The sequence below is a fragment of the Engystomops pustulosus genome, chromosome 4 (genome assembly GCF_040894005.1).
Source record: "Engystomops pustulosus chromosome 4, aEngPut4.maternal, whole genome shotgun sequence".
NCBI lineage: Eukaryota > Metazoa > Chordata > Amphibia > Anura > Leptodactylidae > Engystomops > Engystomops pustulosus.
The window spans coordinates 52133171-52160541 of NC_092414.1; the positions used below are offsets into that span (position 1 = coordinate 52133171).

The window sequence follows — 27371 nt, forward strand, 5'->3', positions numbered from 1 at the left end:
TATTGTATCCAACAAACAAACAATATGGATAAAAATTGGTAATTCATCAGAGGGGAAGACAAACAGAAAAAGACTCATTGCACATGCTCGGGTGTAAACAATGGGGGTCATTTACTAAGGGCCCGATTCCCGTTTTCCCGACGTGTTACCCGAATATTTCCGATTTGCGCCGATGGTACCTGAATTGCCCCGGGATTGTGTCGCACGCGATCGGATTGTGGCGCATCGGCGCCGGCATGCGCGCGACGGAAATCGGGGGGCGTGGCCGAACGAAAACCCGACGTATTCGGAAAAACCGCCGCATTTAAAACCTGAAAAAGTGTCGCTTGGTGACCGCTTACCTTCACCTGGTCCGAGGTGGTGCATTCCGGCGCGTGGAGATGATTTTCAGCGCAGCAGCGCCACCTGGTGGACGGCGGAGGAACTACCTTCATGAATCCCGGCCGGACCCGAATCCAGAGCAGAGAACGCGCCGCTGGATCGCGAATGGGCCGGGTAAGTAAATTTGCCCCAATATGTTCATAATTATTAACTCCTATAAAAACATCACTCGGCAATGCTGTATAACAGGAACAAAAATCATTCCCACATCCATAATAGCACATATGACCATAGAGTTAACCCCTTAACGACTTGGCCTTTTTTAGTTTTTTTACTTCCATTTTTCACTCACCAACTTCAAAAATCTATAACTTTTTTATTTTTCCACATAAAGAGCTGTGTTATGGCTTATTTTCTGCGTAACAAATTGCACTTCATAGTGACAGTATTTAATATTCCATGGCGTGTACCGGGAAGCGGGAAAAAAATTCCAAATGCAGAGAAAATGGTGAAAAAACACATTTGCAACGTTTTCTTGTGGGCTTGGATTTTACAGCTTTCACTCTGCGTCCCAAATGACAAGTCTACTTTATTCTTTGGGTCGGTACGATCACGTGGATACCAAATTTGTATAGGTTTTATAATGTTTTCATACATTTAAAAAAATTAAAACCTCCTGTACAAAATATTTTTTTTTTATTTTGCCATCTTCTGGCGCCAATAACTTTTCATACTTTGGTGTACGGAGCTGTGGGTGATGTCATTTTTTGCGAATTTTGATGGAATTTTCATTAATATAATTTTTGGGACTGTGCGACCTTTTGATCACTTTTTATGAATTTTTTTAAATTTTTCAAAATGGCAAAAAAATGCCATTTTCGACCTTGGACGCTATTTTCCGTTACGGGGTTAAAGCCGTGAAAAAACTTTATTATATTTTGATAGATCAGGCATTTTCGGACGTGGCGATACCTAATGTGTTTATGATTTTTATTGTTTATTTATTTTTATATCAGTTCTAGGGAAAGGGGGGTAATTTGAATTTTTAGTTTTTTTTTTATTATATTTTTTTTTTAAACTTTTTTTTATTTTTACTTTTACTATTTTTCAGACACCCTAGGGCAGTGGTGGCGAACCTATGGCACGCGTGTCAGACAGGGCGCGCAGAGCCCTCTCTGCTGGCACGCGCACCATTGCCTCCACTGTGTCTGTTTTATTAATGGAGCTCCGGCCACACAACAAGCCGCTGCTGCGTGCCGGAGCTCCAGTGATTCTCTGAGCATAGAGTAGCAGAGCAGAGTAACACACTCTCTGCTCTGCTACACAAACCTCAGCCCTCGGACGGACTGTCGGCATCTCTTTGCTGGCTGCAGCTGACCTGTCCTGCCATCACTTGTGAAGCAGCAGCGGGTCACTGCCTCCCTCTTTGCTCCCTCCCCCTCCTCCTCACTGAACCTGAGCCCCGGAAGCCAGAAGCCGGCAGCCAGGAGTGCACAGCAGCAAGATGACTGATAAGGAAGATAAGGGAATGCAGTCCCTCACTACAGGCAGGGAAAGCCAGGTACTGCATTCTCTGCTGTCTGTGTAAGCAGGCAGCAGCTAAAGTGTTAATAATCGACTTCAGTGTTTTGTGCCCTACACAACACAACACCCACTTTGCCCCAGTGAGGAGATCTTAAAATTAAAATTTAGAAAGCTAAATAGGTTTCCCCATCCCCCTGATAGTGCCTGATAGTTTGTATTTATTTAACCAGGTTGGGTTTGGACCTCATTTACTCACTTTTCCTGGCACTTTCAGTCCCTGCCCCTGTTTCCCTCTCCCACAGTGCTGCTTTCACCTTCTAAATTTTGATAGATTAAGGCCCCTTTCACACTTGCGAGTGTGATGTGCTGAACTTGCATGCACTGGATTGCCCGGGCCAAATGCTGCAAACCAGAACTGAACTGACACGCTGAATTCACTTCCAGTTTGCAGCGTTCAGGCCGGCTGACCCAGGCAGCACATGCTGCAAGTTCAGCGCATCACGCTCACAAGTGTGAAAGGGGCCTTAAGCCTAAATTCTTGTGATTGAGATAGATCCCCAAATGTTTGGCTTGTAAACAATGGAAAACATGTGGTGCGAGTTCACGGATGCGATGGTACAGTCAGACGTACCGCTCTGATTAAGTTTAGAAACAGAATTAAAGTGCATGGGGGCTAACCATGGCTCGATTTATATATGCATTTCTATGGAAACGCATGCAATCTTGTTGAATGCAAGACACTGGGTGCTAGTTGACAATCTAATGCACTTGCATAGAAATGCATATATGATCAGGCCATGGCTCCCCCCCCCCCCCAATTCAGTTTTAATGCTCTTTCTAAACAGAATGAAAGTGGTGCACAGTGTGTGAAAACGGACTAAAGAAGAGGACTAATCCTAAGAGGAAGCAAGAAAGGGGACGCTAAAACTGGTGTAGCAGTAGCATTGGTGTCCTTTTACATGATACTATATATTCACTGTATGGCGGTGATAATTATCACTATATGGTGCCAATGTTCATCACTGGCATTAAAAGCAATTACTGTATGGTGGTAATATTAAGCATGATTCCATTTATGTTGTTGTAATAGTGATGCTTATCATGTGGCAGTATTATTTGGCCTTTAAATAGTGTTATTGTGGGTATTATTGGTCTAAATTACCATGCTGGCACTTTGCGATAGATAAGTGGGTGTAGGCTCGCAGTTTGGGCACTCGATTTCTAAAAGGTTCGCCATCACTGCCCTAGGGTACTCTAACCCTAGGTAGTCTGATTCATCCTATCATATACTGCCATACTACTGTATGGCAGTATATGTGGATTTTACTCCCCATGCATTACAATGTGCAATTAGCACATTGTAATGCATGGGTTAAAACGAAGTAGCCTCGGGTATTCGGAACATCCGAGGCTACCATGGCGACGGATCACCGCTCCCCGTGACGTCATAGGGGAGTGGCGATCCACGACAAGATGGCGGCGCCATCCCTTTGAAGCCGCCGGCAGCATTGCCGGCGATCGAGGTGATAGCACCGATCGCGGGTGTTACCGGTAAGCCTTTGCTGCAATATGCAGCAAAGACTTACCGGCTATGGAGAGGGCTCGGCCCGCGAGCACTCTCCATGCACCGGGACCTGGCGCAAGCCGTACTAGTACTAGTCAGGAAGGGGTTAAAGTCCCAAAAAGTTAAACATAACCTGTAATCAACAGGAATCCAACCAAATAATACATGGGCACAAAAGGATAAGGTAGGGGAACAAAGAGTAAATAATTACTGACCACGGGCAGAGGAGAAAAAGTCCAGTTCCAACACGTGTTTCGCCACTAAAATGGCTTTTTCTGGGGGAATTCAGAATGAACATGTACAAAGAGTCTGACATAACAACCTCCTCCAGCATGAAAAACTCCCACTTTTTGGTGTAAATTCTAAGTGATATGTGTGGGGAAAAAAAGCAAGCACTGCTCATCACATGCCAAATACAATCCCAACAGTGACACATATGGGCACATTTACTAAGGGTTGGCCAGTATATTTTTGTCTGACCGTGCATGTTCTTATTGGCTAAAACGGTTTGCACAGATTTTTAAGAAGTGTCCATGCTGAGATTGTGTCACTGCATGCAGAACATCTCTGCGACTTGTCCAGAGAGCCCTAACTTTGAGTATCTTTGAAAAGACTTGAAAATGGCTGTCCACCAACGTTACCATCCAACCTTAGGGAACTGGACAGGATCTGCAAGGAAGAATGGCAGAGGACCCCCAAATTAAGATGTGAAAAACTTGTTGCGTCATTCCCAAAAAGACTCCTGGCTGTACTAGCTCAAAAGGTGTTTTCCTCAACACTGAGCAAAGGGTCTGAATACTTATGACCATTTGATATTTAAGATTTTCTTGTTTAACCCCTTCCCGATGCATGGAGAGGGCTCGGTGCACTCAATACTGAGCAAAGGGTCTGAATACTTATGACCATGTGATATTTAAGATTTTTTTGTTTAATTCCTTTCCGATGCATGGAGGGTCCCGGTGCATGGAGAGGGCTCACGGGCCGAGCCCTCTCCATAGCCCGTAAATCTTTGCTGCATATTGCAACAAAGGCTAACCAGTAACACCCGCGATTCATGCTAGGACTAATCGTTGGTGTTTTGCCGCCGATCGCCGCTGGCAATGCTGCCATTGTAATGAATGAGGAGGAACTGTGTTTAACCCTGTAATGGAAAATAACACCCAAAGTTGAAAATGGCACTTTTTTGCCATTTTGAAAAATATTTAAAAAAGCAATAAAAAGTAATCTCACAGTCCGAAAAATTATAGCAATGAAAACATCATCAAAAGTGTCAAAAAAGTACACCAGCCACTGCTCCGTACACCAAAGTATGAAAAAGTTATTGGCGCCAGAAAATGGCAAAATCACAAGGTTTTAATTTTTGTAAATGTATGAAAACATTATAAAACCTATACAAATTTGTATCCCCATAAACGTACCGACCCAGATAATAAAGTAGACCTGTCATTTGGGGTACACAGTGAAAGCTGTAAAATCCAAGCCCACAAGAAAACATTGCAAATGTGTTTTTTCACCATTTTCACTGCATTTGGAATTTTTTTCCTGCTTCCAAGTACACGGCATAGAATATTAAATACTGTCACTATGAAGTGCAATTTATTAATCAGAAAATAAGCCATCACGGAGCTCTTTATGTGGAAAAATAAAAAAGTTATAGATTTTTGAAGGTGGTGAGTGAAAAATAGAAGTGAAAAAACTAAATAGGGCCAGGTCGTTAATGAGCAAAAGTATCTACATTACTGATTTAATATTTGTAAAAGGCACAGTGCAGTGGAGCCCGGGACATAATACTTAGGGGCACAGTGTGGGGCTTTGGAGTTATTCAGGAGACACTATACTGAAAGTGTATGTGGTATTTTGAGGCACACAGAGTGAAGATGTGCATCAAGGGAGTGGAGACATATAGGTGGCAAATTTTTCAGTGATAAGTCATGACCTGACGACATTATCAAGCAGTTGCATTTGTCTGATCAGTATTGTAGTCATTAACTAGTGTGTGAGGTAACTCTCAGCATGTGTAGTGTCAGTCACACAATGTCATTGGGGCACATTTACTTATCCAGTCCAGAGGAGTTCCCAAAAGTGCATTGTCCGACGACAATGCACTGTGCCGTGCATCAATAAGATCGTGCACCAGATTTCTTGCATGTGTCGCTTCCCCGATCAGGTCTAACAGAGTTCATCATCTTCTACCCGGTGTATGTAAGTGCATGCCTTGCGACACAAATTTTTGTCCGAATGCGTCGGATCGTCCTATTGTGATGCATGAAAGCCGGCGCAATTGCACCACAATCCGTTTGCGTGCGACACAATCGCCTTCTATACCTGTCCCAGCAGCTCGATCCCCGAAAATGTAGGAAAGCCCGATGGAAATGCGATTTGCGGATCCTTAGTAAATAAGCCCCATTGAGTCAAGTCTGCTGTTGTTTCTGTGTATGGGTGTTAGTAGTTGTTTATGTCAGTATTTCTTTTAAAAGGTGGGTGATGTTAGTGAACATGGTTTCAGAATTTGGTGTAAGGGGTTGTCTCCTTGTATTTAAAAGCTGGAGAATGGTGATATGCCACAATGTATTTACAGTTGTGGATCTATGGCAGTCTTACTATTCCACAGTCATACAAGCCCAGTCAAAGGTTTACCATGGTGCATGGTCTTGCCTGGTAATGATCCATAATCATCAATATTGGGGGATTTATAAACTGTTTTAAAAAGATTTCAAAAGATGCTTTAGAGCAGCAATAGACACAATATTCAGAAATATTTATAGAAAAGTGTTCTACACATGATCTGTGACCTGAGCAGCGTGCTCAGGAATGGTCTTCTTGTAATGTGACAGAATAAGATAAAGAATGGAAATGTGATAATATTATGATGTTTTGTAACCGGGAAAAATAAACCACCAAAAAACAGTAATAATGCTCAGTTTAAGGTGTTTCGTTGTTCTCAGTACTCACATTCTCCCTGATCATTCAATCCTGCTCCAAATCATAAAGATCATAAAGTATACTGTAGGACTCACTGAAAAGTGGGCTTAAAATCCTAATTTGTGCCCACTGTAAGTTCAAGTTGCCTAACTAGATACGGGTAAAATACAGAATGTGTGTATGTGGTGATAAATTCGAGGAGAGAGTAGATGAGTGAGGACATAAATCCCTCATCAATAAGGTGTTATGGTATATTAAGGCGGCTAGGCAGAACAAATCTGTAGTCATTATCAAGGATTACCATAAGGGGCTAGCAATGCACCAAGTATTTAATGAACTATTTAACTCCTCTGGCAAAATTGGCCATGTCGAGTGGTATATGACGATCCCATTCTTGACATATTAAAGGGGTTTTCCCAGGAAGACAAGTTTCTTAAATATACTCAGGATAACAAAATAACACATTAATTCACTAATTCACTGTCATTAAAAAAAAATAGAGCATTTCACAGGTATAATTCCAACCTGTCTCCAAAAGTCCTTGTGTACACAATTTCAGTTGCCCCTGGATTTTTGGCCCTTTATCTTCTGACTTTAGGGTCGGCAGCCATCTTCTCTGACACTATGGTGCTGAGCTCTTCTCTGCTCTCTGCCTCCTGCAGCGGCTCCTCCCCATGCATTCCTGGACAAGCTCACACTGATACACACACTTCCTGCTGGCAAACAACAGCAGCAGCAAGAGGAGAGCAACAAGCTACAGGCAAATAAGTTATTTATCCGGTTGATGGGGGAGGGAGGCACATCAGATCTAACAGTGTTGCAAAGCAGAGATGTCGCAGAGCTAAGGGTTTCATTGTGTGTAATATGCATCTCATGGATCTCATCATCTCATCTCATCTGTCTCATCTCTCTTTCTATGTGTCAGATACTAGTACAATGTTCAGAAGGTAAAAGAGTGTATATAAACCTGACTGCATTTGGTAAAAGCAAAGACCTTATTATGGCCACTAAAAGGAACAGTATGGACTTGCTGGGAGAGGTTGTAAAATCTAAACGTGGAGCTCAAATTCAAGGGAACTGGGAGTCAGAAAGTGTTAAGCTTAGCAAAAGCCACATAGTAAAATCACTTTCACAACTTGGTTGCAGTGCGGTTGTTAGGTTGAAATGGTATGGAGTCAGTGGTAAGTAGGGAATAACTATTATATAAGAACATAGGCTAGCAATCCCATTAAAGCTGAACTGAAACTGCTCACAAAAACCCAGCATAAGGGTGAATTCACACTGGTTTGTGTGTTCCGTATCTGTTGCGCTTTTGGTCTGCAAAAAAAACTGAAGGTGTCAGAAAACATGACACCTAGTTATGCAACACAATCCATTCTCGTACCACACAATCGCCTACTAAATACCTGTCCCAGTGGCTCGATCCCTGAAAACGTTGGAAAGCCAGATGGAAATGCAGCCATGGGACCCTTAGTAAATAAGCCCCAATGGCTTTGTAAGGCATTCGTGAAAAACACTGAACCATGGATGTGAATAATAACACTGGTGTGAAAGAGCTCTTAGAGGCTACGAGGTACCAACATATGGAAGTAATATCTAGATTGCAGCTAATTGTTTGCAGATATGAGAATCCTAGTTGGGATGTCCTAGGATGTCCTCCAATGAAAATTATGGCAGAAATCATGTTATGTAATAGAAGAACGAGATGTACAGAAGATCCAACCTGGCCGTGACCAGCACTTGAGTCAGTTATTCTATCTAATATACTCTGTGAAACTATCATGACAATTGCTGTATTCAGAATCAGCCTAGTTACCTACAGAAATGGTAATTTTATGGAACATCAGTGCCCTCTATCGGTTATGTTTTTCCTTTGCTCACTGCAGAATTCATACAGAACACAAAGTTCTACTTGTCAGTTTATTGAAAAATTAAATGGGAAGGTTTTTTCCAGTAGATGAAAGATGTAGAGAGCACAACAGATGCTGTCGGGTTTTACCTGTTTCACTTGCACTTACTATGTACTTATCATGACTTTCTTTTCAATTCCAGATTATTCAGATATAAACTACTATTTATTATTATGAATTATTATTATAATTATTATTATCATCATCATCAGATATTCACACTGGGAGGTGTTCACATTATAAAACTAGGGGAAACTATAGCCCATTTGGTATTGACAATCAGCTAATTCTTCCTATGCTGGTGTCATTGTAGGTATGTCACAGTGAACAGTAACGCTGCTATTTTGTAACACAGGATCACACCATTGGCAATAGTTGACAGGATGTCTCACAGGATGTCTTGGATGTCTCCAGCACTCTCATGGGAGTGCCTGACACTACCATACAATTGAATGGAAAGGCATGCTCATGTTGCTTCTCCGGCTATTAGTGAGAACAGGCAGGGCCAGATTACGATTGATGGAGGGCAAATAATCTGGTGTGGGCCCCTTCAGGGCTGCCAACCAGGCTCGGTCTGGCCCGCCGGGGGGCCGGGTAATTCCCCGGTGGGCCCCGACTCCGGTCATTATGGCAGGGGCCTCCGTTCGTATCCATCGGAGGCCCCTGCCAGTGGCTGCAATAGTACTCGTTGCGGCTGCTTTGCGGCGCACGTCACACTGTAACTTAGATGCGCGCGCCGCGTCGTGACGTCATTGCGCGGCCGCGCCGTGACGTAACGACGCGGGCGCGCATCTCTCCCCCGTCCCACGGCAGCAGCAGAGACAGGACGCAGGATGAGGTGAGTACATTTTTTTTTCTATTGGCAAAACAGATGGAGGTGGGGGGCTAACTATTATATGAAGGGGGGTTAATGTGTATGGGGGGGGAGTTAACTATTATATGAAGGGGGTTAATGTGTATGGGGGGGCTAACTATTATATGAAGGGGGGGGGGTTAATGTGTATGGGGGGCCTAACTATTATATGAAGGGGGTTAATGTGTATGGGGGCCTAACTATTATATGAAGGGGGGGGGGGGGCGTTAATGTGTATGGGGGGCCTAACTATTATATGAAGGGGGGTTAATGTGCATGGGGGGCCTAACTATTATATGAAGGGGAGGTTAATGTGTATGGGGGGCCTAACTATTATATGAAGGGGGATTAATGTGTATGGGGGGGCCTAACTATTATATGAAGGGGGATTAATGTGTATGGGGGGGCCTAACTATTATATGAAGGGGAGGTTAATGTGTATGGGGGGGCTAACTATTATATGAAGGGGGTTAATGTGTATGGGGGCCTAACTATTATATGAAGGGGGGGTTAATGTGTATGGGGGGCCTAACTATTATATGAAGGGGGGTTAATGTGTATGGGGGGGGCTAACTATTATATGAAGGGGGTTAATGTGTATGGGGGGCCTAACTATTATATGAAGGGGGTTAATGTGTATGGGGGGGCCTAACTATTATAGGAAGGGGGGTTAATGTGTATGGGGGGGTAACTATAATATGAAGGGGGATTTAATGTGTATGGAGGGGCCTAACTATATTATGAAGGGGGGTTTAATGTGTATGGGGGGGGCCTAACTTTAATATGAAGGGGGGTTTAATGTGTATGGGGGCCTAACTATAATATGAAAGGGGGGAGGTTTAATGTGTATGGGGGCAAATGTTAAATTCTTGGGGGTGGTGTATAATAAGGGGGACAGTGTGTATGGAGGTGGAGGGGGGGATGTATAATAAGGGGGGCAGTGTGTATATACAATATACAGAAATAAAACTATTTATATGTAGATGGAACGTGTCAGCAGGGAGTTTCCCAGTAACCAGCGACCTGTGCAGCAAGTCATTCACTTTATATTATAATACAATTAAATAATGTGCAGATACTATGTGTAAATAAATAGGAGGCAAGTTGTAGAAATGTATAACTGAAGGGATGCTATATGCGCATTAATAAATTGGAGGGGATTATATGTATACTGTAATTATAATTAGGACATGGTATAAAAACGTATTAGTACATTTTGTATAAAAATAATAAGTAGATTGTTATATAACACATTTCTTAGTAGGGGAAATGTATGAAAATAATTAGAAGGGACATTAAATAGATAAATTAATTCATTAAAATAATTCACAGGGGAACCAAATATTATGTAATTAATGGGGGGAACCATACTTTTTAAAGGCACGGTATTATTTATTCACAGACTGTAATGTAGTAATATATTTGGGGGTAACAATGTAATTTTTGATATGCTGGGGGCACAGAGGGGTTTCTTATGTAGATTCTTTATACGTACAGTGTGGGACATTGTTTTATCCAGGTGACATTATACTGTAAGTAATTGTGGTATTTTTAGGGACGCAGTGCGGCGGATCTGCTTCCCAGAGCTGAACACATCTGCCAGAAAATTCTGCAACCAGATTTTACGATGATTCTGGTTGTGAAGGAGAAGACAAGTCACCTGTGAGGTACTAGATGCTACTTCTTCCTGTGTCAGATCAGTATTGTAGTCACTGACTAACCTTCTAGTGTGAGACAGGTCTCAGAGTATGTACGGTTACATCTATAGGGTCAGAGAGCCAGGTGTGACTTGTCTATGTGGTGCGGGATGCCAGAGTAGGGTAGCATTTCCTTATTGAAAGGTCGGTGTGCAGTGCGAACACTTACATCCCTAACCATAGTCCGGCCGCCAGCAGAAAACCCTTGAAACCAGTGGTAATTCTTATACCATTCCTAACATTATTGCCCCGGAGTTGACGTCACCCCTGCAGGGAGAAAGGGCTTAGCTTATCCGTTGCTTCACTGCCCCTGCTAGTGCGTATAAATTCCCTTATTCCAGAATATTTCTATGTAGTAGTAGGTGGGCCCCCAAAATCAATTTCACTGGTGGGCCCCAGGTATCCCAGTCCGACCCTGCTGCCAACCCTAACACAAATTAGTTTCTGATCTTCTACTACTACATCACATGATTACTATATAGATACAGAACCAAGATTTCTGCATACATACAGGTTCAGAACAAAGAAGGGTGAGACTTAGGCTACATTCACACAAGCCTATGCTATAGCCCGGTGGGCATATGTCCGGCGCCATGGAGTGGAGGAGGGGTGACTCCTCCCCTCTCCATAGAAATGCACGGCGTACAGGTCATAACACGGGGAAAGATAGAACATGTCCTATATTTTCCCAGTGAACAGAGCAGTACGGTGCCATAACTGTCCATATCCAACATATTGGTCTAAGATTGTATGACCCTTTGTCTATGAAGCCTTTGCAACAATGGATGCCAGGCTGGCTGAGGGAATCCTTTGAAGCTAAACCTCCTGTTGGGTTTAGGAGACTTCTAACATTAACACAATTAGGCTATTTGGGATGAGGCTGTAGAAAGGGAGGGATTTGTGCCAACACTGAAGGATATAAGACCCCCTCCCCCTGACCATATTTATCCCAGTAACATTGCCCCCATAATAGCCAATGTTGTAACTGTACCCCCTGTGGCCAAACTGTTAACAATGGCCCACAGTAGCCAATTTTGTTACAGTACTCTCACAGTAGCCCACAATCAGTGATTTTAGTTAGGATATGGGAAAACAAATAACAAGGCTCAAACATGGGGATCGTAATTGGGGAATAGCATGTGATGGGATATAGCATGTGATAAGTGATGTGGGCAATCAAAGTTTGTGACAATATAAACTGAAAGGTCTCTATGGAGGGATACCACAGTGTGAGGCATTAGCTGGGCTGTAACTTTCAGCAATTAGAACTTTTAAAGAAAAATTGTAAAGAAAAAGGACTTATGCAGACAATACTGGATAAATCAAAGAACACGTTCAGAGAAACCAGTTTTGTCGTTTTTGCGACTTTTCATTTCTGCTTTTGCTGTTGTTTTTCAAGTACACCTTGGTCGGCACCTTGTGCAGTGCCTTGTGTATCTTTATTTTCCAGATGTTCCACTTATGTATCACTTTTTTTGCTTTTTTAGTGACTTAGTGACCAGTCAGAAATTCTTACATTTACATTTTTCTTTTTTATTGGTTACTAATAATGGTGGCATTAACACATGTGTTTTCAAATGTTGAACAGTTGATAGGCAGCATATACAGTAGATAATGGGTGAACCCAAAGATGTAGCCACGACTCTGGAGCTCTCTGGAGCCAGAAACAAACCAGTGTAAACAAAAGGACACAGGGGGACAAACAACAAAGACAGACAAACAAGTGGAGTGGGACAGAAATGGTCAAAACCAAGAGGAAACACAGGATTGAATGACTAAAGAGAGGTCGAGTGAATGTAGCAAAGGCCGACTGCACAGAATAGCAAAGTAATTGGTAAAAGGTATGTGGAGACTAATACAAAAAGCAAGGTGTAATGGAACTGGGCATGTATTTAAAGGAGTTCCAGGATGCCGCCCCCAGCAGCTGACTGGCCCTGCCATCCATCACTCTAATAAACCTTGCTTGACATGACAGGGCTGGTCTGCAGAGGATCTGGGTGTAGTTCAATCCATCCCAAAACAACAGCAACCTATATCTATATTCCTTAAATAATTGCCCATAGTATCTTGTTATTTTTCCAGTATTTATTTCAGATTCACCCTCATCACATTATGCTATAGGATAAGGTAGATCCATACAGAGGAGGTAAAGCTCAGAGTTTCTAAAACAAACTATATCTCCTGATAAGTCTCTCTCTTTCTTTTGATACAGCTCCTATGCCAGGGAAATCAGGAGTCTCCATGGTTACGGCTGAGTGTGAAACTGCTGATCAAAACCACAAGCCCCCTGGGTGATAAAAAAGAATAGACAGCTGAGATGTGGCCACAGAAGGTTTGCCTTGTAACCTCTTTGATGACATTTATTCCCATGTAATTGACTAGACAAAAATGTCCAATAAAAACGAGGAGACGGACTACTGTGTCAAAGTTTGAAGCTGTTTTCTTAATACGTCCATTTAAAGAACCTTATTATGAACGTCCCAGAAAACTGTAATCATAATCTTTTATTGACAAATTAAGACCCAATTGCAACAATTTTTCAGTGATCCCACGGGCTGGTCATAGAGAGTTAGAGGCCCGGATCTGGTCTAGTCTTACTTTGCACCAAGTTTATGCCAGAAACCGACACTAATATATTTGGAGTTTTTCATAATTTTTCCTCCAAAGACGCACCCTGTTTTCTTAGGTAGCACCCATTTTGCTGTAGTAATTGAAAAATTGTCTGAAAAGTGTGGAGCATGTAATTTTATAAATTGTTTTTGCAGCAAATTCTTTTGAAAACAATATCATATATTTCCCCCACATTGCACCCTAATTTCCATTATCTTACAATGGGGTCTGTCGGTTTCCACATTCTTGTGATGACCATTTTTCTGAACATAATTACAGCTGCAGGTGATATCAATCAGAACCTTGTAGCTTCTTCCTGTATTTATGAACATAACTTTACTATACTATACTATCCTAAATTACAATTGACGCTCTAAAATATTTTATATTGTATAAAAAGGTTTCAAATTCTCAAGTTACCCAATGAGCCTCATGCAAATCTTATCAAAAACAGGTCCTTATGGAGACAGAGCTTTGGCACCATCTAGTGATCAAATTTGAATACAGCAAATCAAGACTAAGTTGTCTCTCTAACAAGCAGGACAAGCCAAAGCAAAAAGCTATTAATCTATGACGGTCGGGAGGCTATTATTATGCCTCAACAACCAGACTTTGTTTTTTTCCTCCTTTTTCCATAACAATATTTCATTAATTATATACAGTGGGGGAAATAAGTATTTGATCTCACCTACAAAGAGTAGAAAGGTCTGTCATTTTTTGTTTCAATATTTCCTTATTTTTAAAAGTTTTTACGTATCAACAGTACAGCATTACATACAAAAAGTCTCAAGTGCTACACAGCAAGTTTATCATTGCCTATATGCTAAATATTAATAGGCACAACACATGAAATGCTTCCACGTAATCTGTGGATATACAACAGTGCACAACAAATGTATCAAACATTCAAAATATAACTTACAACATACACGTGGTATTTAATCTCATCAGAATGTCATGTAAAACAGTCTAATCTCATGCAGCGGTGGAAGAAGCTTCTAAAAGGTCACAGGCTGGATGTACAGCCCACAGCTGCCATATCTTAAAGGACATCTACCTCCAGGCTGAAGGATTGTAAATCAAGCACACTGACATACTGGTGTGTGCCCCCTCTGGCAGGATCTGTTCTTCTTTTAGCTTCTTATGCCCTTGTTTTTAAGAAAAAAAACACCTCTGGAGTCCAGAGACCCATCAGCTTATTTGCTAAATTTTAAAAGCTTTCTTTTGTAAAATCTAGGGCATAAGAAGTTAAGAGGAGAGTGTATCCTGCCAGAGGGGGCACACACCAGTATGTCAGTGTGCTTAATTTACAATCCTTCAACCTGGAGGTAGATATCCTTTATGAAAGCCATACGCTAACGCTCTTTCATTTCCATGAATAATGTTAAGTTGTTTAATTAGCTCATGTATTGAACGGGGGGGGGGGGGGGGTTAACTGATTTCCAATGGTGTGTAATCACATTTCAGGCAATAACTGTATTAATTGTACCTGATTGAACTTGTTTCCTATATAAAAGACACCTGCCCACACACTCCAACTTCTCCACCATGGCCAAGTCCAAATAGCTGCCTGAGGAAACCAGAGACAACATTGTAGACCTACACAAGGCTTGGATGGGCTACAGGACAATAGGCAACCAGCTTGGTGAGAAGACAACTGTTGGCACAATTATTAAAAATTGGAAGAAACACAATATGGAAAATGATAGAAACACTAGATCTTCCTTCTTCTGCAGCTTTAGGCAAGATCCCCTTTGTGGGGTAAGGATGATACTGAGGTCAGGAATCAGCCCAGAACTACACAGGAGGACCTTGTCAATGACGTGAAGCAAGCTGGGAACACACTATGGATTCATATCCTTCAAGACATGCAACTTGCCCTGTTCACGTGTCCACGCCTATTTGAAGTTCCCCACTGACCATCTGAATGATCCACAGGAGATTTGGAAAAGTCCATGATGAGACCAAAATAGAGCTTTTTAGGATCCACTCCCCTTTCTAGGTTTGGAGAAAGAAGAAGCATGAGTACAACCCTAAAAACAACACCCCAAATGCGAACAATCAGGGTTGAAATATCATACTTTGGGGGAGATTTTTTGCAAAGGAGAAAGAAAAACTGCACCATTTTGAGGGGGGATGCATGTGGCCATGTATCACAAGATTTTGGCCAAAAACATTCTTCTCTCAGTAACAGCATTGGAGATGGATCATGGTTGGGTCTTCCAGTATAACAATGACCCCAAACACACAGCCAGGGCAACTAAGGAGCAACTCTGTATGAAGCAGTTCAAGTTCCTGAAGTGGTCTAGCGAGTCTCCTGACCTGAACCGAATCAGAAATCTTTGGAAGGAGCTGAAACTCAATGTTGCCCAGCCTGAAATCTGAAAGATCTGGAAAAGATCTGTACAGAGGACTGGGCCAGAATCTCTGCTGCAGTGTGTCCAATGTTACTGTTTCTCTATGGTATCATATACTAATTCCATGCAATAAAATAATTATTCATTATTTTAAAATTACACAATCTGATCTGGAAATCTTGTAGATTCTGTCTCTTGAAGGTGAAGTGTACCTATGAAAAAACTACAAACTTCTCCATTCTTTGTAGGTGGGGAAACGTGGGATCAAATACATATTTTAATATTTCCCACTGTATATACAGTGTACATATATCCTATCTGTAGCTCCCGGTGTTGCCCAGGATAGTAAATAACTGGTCATAGCTTTAACAAAATAGAATGGGTTAACAAAAAATATTTTATGTATCTATCTCTCTATATGTCTCTCTGACTGTCTCTGACGGTCTCTATGTATACCTATCTCTTTTTCCAACTGTCTCTGTTACTGACCATCTCTGTGTCTGACCATCTCTGTCTCTGACTGTCTCTGATGGTCTCTGTCATTGACTGTCTCTGCTGTCACTGACGTTTCTGTCTCTGACTGTCTCTTAATGTGTCTGTCTATGACTATCTCTTGACTATCTCTGTCTCTAACTGTCTCTGTTTGTCCCTGTCTTTCTCTGTCTTTGACTGTCTCTGAACATTTCTGTCTCTGCGTGTCCCTGACTGTCTCTGTCTCCAACTGTCTCTAAAACCTGTTTCCGGTTTTCTCTGACTGGCCCTGTCTCGGATTGTCTCTGTCTTTTTCTGAATCTGACTGCGTTTGACAGTTTCTGTCTCTTAAGTGTCTCTGTCTGTCTCTGACTATCTCTTTCTCTAACTATCTCTGTCATCAGTTTTCTCTGACTGTCTGATCATCTCTGTCTTTTTTTGTCTCTGACTGTCTTTGACCGTTTGTGCATCTTAAGTGTCTCTGACTGTCTCTGTCCGTCTCTGTCATCTGCGACTGTCTCTGTGACTCTGGTTTTCTCTGGCTGTCCCTTTCTTTGACTATCTCTGATTGTCTCTGTCTCTGATTTTCTCTGGATTTTTCTTAGTGTCTGACGGTCTCTGTCTGTCTCTGAGTGTTTGACTGTCAATCTGTCTCTTACTGTTTCTGTCTCTTTTACTGTCTCTGACTGTTTCTGTCACTGGCTGTCTCTGTCTCCGGCTGTGTCTGACTGACTGTCTCTAACTGTCTCTATTTCCATCTGTATCCGATAGTCTCTGTAACTGACCGTCTCGGTGTCAGAGACTGTCTGTCTGATGGTCTCTCGCTGTGTCTGTCTGTCTTTGACTGTCTCTGATTGTCTCTGACTATCTCTGTCTGTTTCTGACTGTCTCTGTCTCTGATTGTCTCTGTCTTTCTCTGCCCCATACTGTCTCTATTTCCAACTGTCTCTGATAGTCTCTGTTACTGATCGTCTCTGTGTCTCTGTCTGCTGTGTCTTTCTGTCTTTGACTGTCTCTGTCTGTCTCTGACTGTCTCTGATTGTCTCACTATCTGACTGTCTCTGTCACTGACCGTCTCTGTTTCTGACTGTCTCTGAGGATCTCTTACTGTGTCTGTCTCTGACAATCTCTGTTTGTTTCTGACTATCATTGGCTGTCTCAATCTCTGACTGTCTGATTGTCTGTGATTGTCTTTGTCTGTCTTACACTGTCTCTGACTCAGGTTATATCTGACTGTCTCTGTACCTAATTATCTCTATCTTTTTCTGTCTTTGACTGTCTATGACCGTATGTGTCTCTTAACTGTATCTGCCTCCATAAGTCTCTGTTACTGACCGTCTCTGTGCCAGAGACTGTCCGTCTGATGGTCTCTTGCTGTGTTTGTCTGTCTTTGACTGTCTTTGACTATCTATGTCTGTCTCTGACTGCCTCTGTCTCTGTCTCTGTCTCCAGTTTTCTCTAACCATCTTTGTCTCTGATTGTCTCTGTCTTTCTTTGTCCCTGACTGTCCATCTCTGAGGATCTCTTAATGTGTCCATCTATGACTGTCTCTGTTTGTCTCTGACTATCTTTGTCTGTCTCTGGCTATCTCAATCTCTGACTGTCTGATTGTCTGTGATTGTCTCTGAGTGTCTCTGTATGTCTCCAACTGTTTCTGTCTCCGACTGTCTATGAGCGTCCCTGTCTGTCTGACTATCACTGTCTGTCTTCGCCTGTCTCTAAGCATCTCCGACAGTCTCTTAGTGTCTCCAACTGTCTCTGACTGTCTGTTTCAGTCTCTGTCTTTGTCTCTGACTGCCTCTGTCTCTGAGTGTCTTTGACGGTCTCTCTCTCTCTGATTTCTGACTGTCTCTGTTTGTCTCTAATTGTCTCTGTCTGACTGTCTCTGTCTCCAGTTTTCTCTGACTGTTTCTGACTTTGTCTCTTAGACTGTCCGTCTCCGACTGTCTCTGTCTGTCTTTGACTGTCTGTCTGTTTGTCTCTGTCTCCGGTCTTCTCTGTCTCTGATTTTCTCTGTCTTTCTCTGTCTTCGTCTCTTAGACAGTCTGTCTCCGACTGTCTCTGATTGACTGTTTCTATCACTGACTGTCTCTATATCTATGACTGTCTCTCAGTGTCTTTGTTTTTCTCTGACTCTGTCTCTGTTACTGACCATCTCTGTGACTGACTGTTTGTGTCTCTGACTGTCTGTCTCTGATGGTCTCTCACTGTGTATGTCGGTCTCTGACTGTCTGTGTCTATATCTGACTGTCTCTGACTGTCTCTGAGCATATCTGTCTGTCCCTTACTATCTCTGTCTATGACTGTCCCTGTTTCTGTTTAGTGTACAGGAGTCTTGCGTTCCACCACGATACTCCAGGTGGAACGCATACAGTGACGTACTTCCGGTCGAAACCGGAAGTCCCGCGCAAAGACGCGAGAATACCTATTGCTATTTAAATCCCGGCCAAACACACCAATATCAGCGCTCCCAGACCACAGAGCGGAGATACCGCCATTCCCCTATAGCGCTGAACGCCTGCACAGCAGCCTGACTCTTCCTTATACCCCACAGATTGGTAAGCCGGACTTTATTTTATTTTATTTTATTATCTCTCCCTCAGGATCTTTCTCCATAAGCCGTCTCTATGATACCATCTATTCACTAACTATCACCTGGGACGGTGGAACCGCCCACTGAAAACATCACACTGGACTCCCCACTTCAGATACCCAGTGGACCCACTACTCTATAAATGCCATAATAATTTTGTATGCCCTACTTTTTATTCCCTCTCCCTCCCATCCCCCTCCCCTCTCCCCGCCTCTCCTCCCCCTACCCAACCAATGTACCTCTATCTCGGAAACATTGACAATTGACATGTAAAAAAACTTTATTGTTAAGATACCACTCACTTATGTATTACTTCACTATATCTTGTTACAGTGTCTGACGAAGGTCAATATTTGACCGAAACGTTACACTCACCTGTGTGAAAAATAAATACTATTGATCTAAAGATTACAATCAGTGTGACTGGATTCCATATCAGATGTATTGATGGGATTGGGTCCCTATCCAGAGCACCTGAACAAGCTACCCAAAAGGTGTGCGGTACGACTCCTGTACACTAAGCGGATACCCTTACGACTACCAGCACCCGCCGAATATGTCACTACCCATATTTTCATATAATCAAGAGGAAGTAGCTGGCATACTTGCCCAAAGCAAACTACCCACGGATTTCTTACAAATTCCAACGAACGACTTTAAGTCTAGAGACTTAGAACGCTCATCTAAACAACTACTTAACTCACAACTCCACTGCGCCACATTATCGGAATACCTACGTGTACAACGAATCCCAAGAGGTTTACGTGTTCCACTTCGCCCTACATTTTTTAAGGAGAATAAAGAATACTGCTCCCGCTTTGAACAAATCTTAAATAAGTGCTCCTTAGACCTAATCACTCTTACAATAGACTTTCTACACAAAGAGATACTAAATCTCGAAGAAAAGGTCAAGAACATCGAGTCACAAATCCAGACAACTTTACCACCTGAAGACTTCTCATCACTCAAAACAAGAATAAACAACTATCTAGAAGCCTTCAAAAAAGAGACGGAGAACAAGAAGAGGAAGAAATTCTTCAGAGACGCTGAAGACTACATTAACGACCGTGTCTATAAATGGCAGGACAACTTTCAAGTACACCGAAGAAATTACAGATCATCAGCCAACTCCTCGGTCTCAAGCATCGAGGGAGAACCACAGGATCTTGTTCCATCTTCTTCTTTTTTAGGCACAACGAGAGGCAGACACACAAGAGGAAGACGCGGAGGGGGCAACACAAGAGAAAACATGGCGACGATGACTACTCGGTCCCAGGTAGGGAGACTCCACTAGTTGTGAATATTTCTTCCAAAACCATTAGCCCAGCAGAAATATCTGTACTACAAAAAGGTCTATCCTTTTGTCCCACATACAAATTCAATACCTTTAATCTTGAAATGGACCTTCAAAGATTTTTTAGGAACATACGCCTAAAAACACACTTCGAACACTCCCCCCCACCCACCACTGAACACAGAAACCCGATCAGCCTATCAGCCCTAGGCATAAGGAACAAAAGCCACTACATGCCACCAAAAGGGTCACACAGTGTAGAAGCTTTCATTGATCTTGTCGAAAAAGACATTACATCACTAAGACAAAATATTGATCAGGGTACCCTACATGCACCCAACAACATGTCTAGCACAGACAGGTTGGCACTTTCTAGTCTACTCACATCCAAAGACATCGTCATAAAACCGGCCGACAAAGGCGGAGCCATTGTGATCCAGAACAAAGAGGATTACACCAAAGAAATCCTCAACCAACTCAATGATACCAACATTTATAACAAAATAGAGAAAAACCCCACTACAAGGATCGCAGGCAAAATCCGAGATACCCTGGACAAATACCTAACACTAGGTACGATCGACTCCCAAACACACACTTTTCTCATTAAGAAAACACCCATTATTCCGGTATTTTATACCCTACCAAAAATCCACAAGAATCTCACCAACCCTCCAGGCCGCCCAATAGTTGCATCCACAGAATCCATACTCTCACCTCTATCCATCTTCCTAGAAAAAATACTCACTCCATTAGTTCACACAACGAAATCCTTCCTACTAGACACCAACACATTTCTAGATTTGATCAAAACCATTGACAAAATAGATCCCTCAGACCTCCTGGTCACCCTCGACGTGAATAGCCTTTACACATCGATAACTCACGATAAAGGCCTTAGAGCAGTACAAGATCTACTCCTTAAAACCTCCTACTCTACCGATACGATCAATTTATGTCTTGAATTACTAGAAATTGTCCTAACTGAAAACCACTTCATGTTTCAGGACTCCTTCTACATCCAACGGCAGGGCACAGCAATGGGGTCCAATGTGGCACCCCCATATGCAAACGCATACATGGCAACCTTTGAGGAAAGCTTTGTCTACCTCAACCCCCTGTTCTCCACATTCTGTCGCACTTGGAAACGCTATATTGACGATGTATTCTGCATATGGGGGGGCCCATTGGACTCCCTGCAACTATTCCTCAAAGATCTCAATTCAGTATGGCCAGAACTCCAGTTTACACTACACAGCGACCACCATAGGATTAATTTTCTCGATACCCTTATCATCAAAGAAACAGACGGTAAACTATGGTCAGATCTATACACCAAACCCACAGACCGCAATAACCTACTTCATTTTACCAGCTGTCACCCCGCATCCACAAAAAACTCCCTTCCAATCTCCCAGTTCAAGAGACTTGAAAGAATTATCAGTAAACCTGACATTCTAGACATCAGACTCGAAGAGATGCAAGACAAATTCTCACAAAGGGGATATCCCACAAATACCCTTACAGAATATAAGAAACGACCCATAAGACCAAAAAAACTCTCCAATAAACGCATACCATTTGTCCATACCTACCACCCCTTCTCATTCAAAGTCCATAAAATCATACGAAAACATTGGCCACTTCTCCAAAAAGGACACCCCAATATCCTTGAATTTAAAGAACCTTTCCTACCCTGTTTTAAACGTCCAGACAACCTGCGGGACAAACTGGTAAAGGCAGATATAGGTTCATGTACCAAAATACCTAGACAAGTTTACTTGAAAACACAGAAAAAAGGCACATTCCCATGCTTATCGTGCTCGCAATGCAATAACGTCCAGAAAGGCGACACATTTACGCATCCCCACACAGGAAAAAGGTATCCCATACACGACTTCTTCACATGCAACTCAGATCATGTCATTTATATGATCAAATGCCCCTGCGGTCTCGCATACATCGGCGAGACAACATTACCTATCAAAGAAAGAATATCAAAACATAAATCTACGATCAGACTGAAGAACATTTTACTTCCAGTACCCGCTCATTTCCAAGACAAAAATCATTCTGTCAATCAACTTAAATTTCAAATTATAGAACACGTAGGGATCCCGAGACGTAATGGGGACCGAGTGGCAATCCTTAAAAAACGCGAATCGTTCTGGATCCACACTTTACAAACCTTATTTCCCAGAGGAATGAACAGAGAATATAATACTCAAAGCTTTTGCTGAACTTTTATTAATACAATAAAATTCTATTCTTTTACAGAGACGCTGAAGCAGTTATACCACCATCCAACATGGTATTGTATAACATAGAATGATTATAGTATAGATGTTTAGTACAATGACTTGGATAATTATGCTTATTCTGTGACCCTCCAGATGTCCATACCATAACATGCTGTATAAGATGCCATCCAGCACTATATCCTTTTATTAATCCGCAATATATCCCATACCGCGTATTGATATAGTGATCCTATTCATCTTAATAGACATCAGTATGTGCCCCCTCTGCGCATGCCCAAAGCGGCACTTGCGTTCCACCACGATACTCCAGGTGGAACGCATACAGTGACGTACTTCCGGTCGAAACCGGAAGTCCCGCGCAAAGACGCGAGAATACCTATTGCTATTTAAATCCCGGCCAAACACACCAATATCAGCGCTCCCAGACCACAGAGCGGAGATACCGCCATTCCCCTATAGCGCTGAACGCCTGCACAGCAGCCTGACTCTTCCTTATACCCCACAGATTGGTAAGCCGGACTTTATTTTATTTTATTTTATTATCTCTCCCTCAGGATCTTTCTCCATAAGCCGTCTCTATGATACCATCTATTCACTAACTATCACCTGGGACGGTGGAACCGCCCACTGAAAACATCACACTGGACTCCCCACTTCAGATACCCAGTGGACCCACTACTCTATAAATGCCATAATAATTTTGTATGCCCTACTTTTTATTCCCTCTCCCTCCCATCCCCCTCCCCTCTCCCCGCCTCTCCTCCCCCTACCCAACCAATGTACCTCTATCTCGGAAACATTGACAATTGACATGTAAAAAAACTTTATTGTTAAGATACCACTCACTTATGTATTACTTCACTATATCTTGTTACAGTGTCTGACGAAGGTCAATATTTGACCGAAACGTTACACTCACCTGTGTGAAAAATAAATACTATTGATCTAAAGATTACAATCAGTGTGACTGGATTCCATATCAGATGTCCCTGTTTCTGTGTCCAATTGTCTCTGTATTTCTCTGTCTCTGACTGTTTCTGTCTCTAACTGTCTCTGTCTCCAACTGTCTCCATCTCCGAATGTCTCTGTCTACAAACTGGGTCTGTATCCGACTATCTCTGACCATCTCTGTCTGTCTCCGACTATCTCTGACTTTCTGTCTCCAACTGTCTCTGACTTTCTCTGGGCATCTCTGTCTGTCTCTGACTGCCTCTGACTCAGGTTATCTCAGGCTGTCTCCGACTGTCTCTGTCTCTGATTGTCTCTGTGAAAGTTTCTGTCTTTGAGTTTCTCTGACTTTTTCTGCATCTATCTGTCTCCGACTGTCTCTGTTACTGACCATCTCTGTCTCTGACAGTCTCTTACTGTGTCTGTCTTTGACTATCTCTTTCTGTCTTTTTTTCTCTGTCACTGACTGCTTCTCTTTCTGAGTGTTTATGACTGTCTCTCTCTATCTCTGATCGTCCCTGTCTCTGATCGTCTCTGTCTCCATGTCTCTGTCTCTGACGGTCTCTGAAAATCTCAGTTTGTTCCTTACTATCTCTTTCTGTCTCTAACTATCTCTGTCTGTCTCTGACTGTCTCTGTCTCCAGTTTTCTCTGACAGTCTCTGTCTCCGATTGTCTCTGTCTGACTGTCTCAGGTTATATCTGACTGTCTTCAACTGTTTCAGTCTTCAACTGTTTCAGTCTTCAACTGTTTCAGTCTCCAACTGTCTCAGTCTCCAACTGTCTCTGTGAAAGTTTCCGTCCCCATGCATCTCTGACTATCTCTGATTGTCATGACTGTCTATGTCTGTCTCTGACTGTCTTTGACTATGTCTGTCTCTATCTATGACTGTCTCTGTGTTTCTCTGTCTGTTTATGACTGTCTCTGAGTGTCTCTGTCTGTTTCTGACTGTCTCTGACTGTCTGTCTCTGACGGTCTCTTACTGTGTCTATCTGTCTCTAACTGTCTGTCTCTATCTCTGAATGTCTCTGACTGTCTCTGAGCGTATCTGTCTGACCCTTCCTATATCTGTCTTTGGCTGTCTCTGTTTCTGTCTCCAATTGTCTCTGTCTTTCTCTGTCTCTGACCGTTTCTGTATCACTGTCTGTCTCTTTCTGTTTCTGTCTCTGAATGTCTCTGTCTGAGACTTCCTCTGTCTACAACTGTCTCTGAGCATCTCTGACTGTCTCTGTTACTGACCGTCTCTGTGTCTGACCATCTCTGTCTCTGACAGTCTCCGTTTTTGACTGTCTCTGTCTCTGACTGTTTCTTACTGTGTCTGCCTCTGACTATCTCTTTCTGTCTTTCTCTGTCTCTGAGTGCTTCTGTTTCTGAGTGTCTTTGACTATCTCTTTCCGTCTCTGACTATCTCTGACTGTCTCTGTCTCCGGTTTGTTCTGACTGTCTCTGATTGTCTCTGTCTTTCTCTGTCTGACTGTCTCTGACTCAGGTTATGTCTTCCTGTCTCCAACTATCTTAGTCTCCGTATGTCTCTGTGAAAGTTTCTGTCTTCGAGCATTTCTGACTGTCTCTATGTCTATCTATCTCTGTCTCCGGTTTTCTCTGGCTGTCTCTGAGAGGCTCTGTGTTTCTCTTTCTCTGACAGTTTATGTAATTTTGTGCTGTTAACATTACGATCTGCTGGGGGTTTTAAATCTGCTTTGAACTCCCTTACGTGAAATGACTCATTATGCTTCCTGGGATTTCCATGAACCCTCTGATGACAGGTGTAGGACAAACCATCTCCTGATGCTTCCTTGAAGAGCTCCAAAGCTTGAATGAGCAATCAATCTTTCATGGCTGCCTGAAGAGCCAGGCTCTTTATGATGACATGGTCCTGGTTGCCAAGGAACAGTATTGTGACATGCACAGTGTTCCATTTTATGCATATTAGCCTGACTGTGACAGCAGCCATTTTGAATTTCATTTAACAAGATTTGCTGACAATTATGCACCACTTGCAAGACCCTTAGAGGAAGTCAACTTATAACTACATTGATATCAGTGCTTCAGAGGATGATAAAAATTTGTTCTAAATTGTTCTTAAAATTAAGAATGAATATTAGAGATGAGCGTGCTCGTTATTCGATACAAACTTTTCCTGATGCTCGAGTGCTCATATCGAATAACGAACCTCATTAAAGTCAATGGGAGACCCAAGCATTTTTTCACTGAAAGAACACATTAAAAGAACAGTGCACGTGCGAACACCTGCAAAGTGAAGAATAGTGTTCTTTCAATGTGTTCTTACAAGGAAAACATCTGTAAACATGTGTAATGTGTTATTCTTCACAGTAAACACTGTTCTTCACTGTCTTTTATTAATTTAATGCTGGATCTCGAGCCGGCGAGATACTCGTCCGAGCAACGAGCCGGTCCGAGTATGCTAATACTCGACTGAGCAGTATACTCGGACGAGTATACTCGCTCATATCTAATGAATATCCCTACCTGAAAGGATTCAATGTAGGGCAAAAGAGGAGAATAGCACAAGGTGTATGAAATAGGGGACAATATGCACTTTGTGAAGAAGGTTCCTACATTCAGTTAGATGCTTCCCTAGAATATGGACCTTGCTTTACTTTGATAAAAAGTTACTTTTAATTGGATTAATAAATGCTAGGGTATAGCAACAGAAGCAACTTGTCTCAGGCATATGTTAATCTGCATTGACAGCACCGTGGGAAGCTGGATTCATTTTTTGGGTGGCAATCTAAATTATGTCTTCTCCTGAAAATTAGATGTTAAAACATACTTTAAAGTACTCCTAAAGAGAATGGTGCAAGGAAAGAACTCACCTAAATCTGATGCTTATCTTGTTACATACAATCAAAATGATGTGATTCTTGTGCTTTTAGCTTTATGATCTGCTATGGGCTTTAAATGTGTGCTTAACTCTTTTATGTGACATGACCCATTACACTTCCTTGTGTTTCCATGAATCCTCAGATGACAGGTGCAGCACAAACCATCTCCTGATGCTTCCTTGAAGAGCTCCAAAGCTTGAATGAGCAATGAATCTGTCATGGCTGCCAGAAGAGCCAGCTCCTTTATGACGTCATGGTCCCAGCTGCCAAGGAACAGTATTGTAACATGCACAGCGTTCTGTTTTATGCAGATTAGTCTGACTTCTTCCTGTGAATGGCAGCCATTTTGAATTTAATTTACCAGGTTTCTCTGACATTCATACACCCCTTGCAAGCCCCTACAAAGAAGACAGGTTTCTACAAAGTAAAAAAAAAATTAAGCACAACGCCATGGAGCACACAGCTTCCTTCATGTTTTAAAAGGATTCAACATCGGACAAAAGAGGCCAATGGCAGAAAGGGTTGGATGTATGGAACAAAATGCTCATTACAAAGTTGGTCCTACATCCAGGAATGTGCTTCAGCAGGATTTGGACCTTACTATCCCATTAATAAATGGTATGGTATAGCAAGTGAATGGTAGTTTTCATTGAGAAAGCCGCGCTGAGGTTGTGAATCTAGATTGTATCTGGTGTTGCTATGTTCCAAATACTCCAAACATTTTTATGTTTTATTTTACTAAAGGGGTTGAGGTAGGGGAAGTCATCACCTCAGTCTGATGGTCCTGTTTTCATACACAATTTACATAATAGGAATTTGTGCTTTTAGCATTATGATCTGCTATGGGCTTTAAATGTACGGGACATGACCTATTACACTTCATGGGGTTTCCATGAACGATGTAATGTGTAGCACAACCCATCTCCTAATGCTTCCTTGAAGAGCTCCAAAGCTTAAATGAGACATAAAACTGTCATGGCTGCTACCACATCCGTGTCCTTTATCAGGCTATCTACTTTGCAAGTGAAAATTTGGTCATGTAGTGCGGCACATGAAAAAAAGATACCTGCGCTACTCAAAAATTTCAATACACTAAATGATCTCAATATTAATATAATATTTAAATCAAGAATCTATATTTTAAAACACACATTTTGCTATGAATAAAAGTGCTCACATACCATTTACACTACAGGCAGTC

The 27371-nt window shown here is 42.2% G+C and overlaps 2 long non-coding RNA genes across 2 annotated transcripts in view; one reads left to right on the forward strand and one right to left on the reverse strand.

The window, feature by feature from the left end:
- LOC140126439 (uncharacterized) overlaps positions 1-26484 on the reverse strand; it is a 126588-nt gene extending 100104 nt beyond the window's left edge. Inside the window, exon 1 of the long non-coding RNA XR_011854828.1 lies at positions 26162-26484. This is a non-coding gene — a long non-coding RNA (uncharacterized lncRNA). The remainder of the gene's footprint in view (positions 1-26161) is intronic.
- On the forward strand, positions 1774-26771 carry LOC140126440 (uncharacterized). Its single transcript, XR_011854829.1, has 4 exons — positions 1774-1882; positions 10650-10761; positions 13004-13123; positions 26313-26771. It is a non-coding gene; the product is annotated as an uncharacterized lncRNA (long non-coding RNA).
- Positions 26772-27371: the final 600 nt, after the last annotated feature.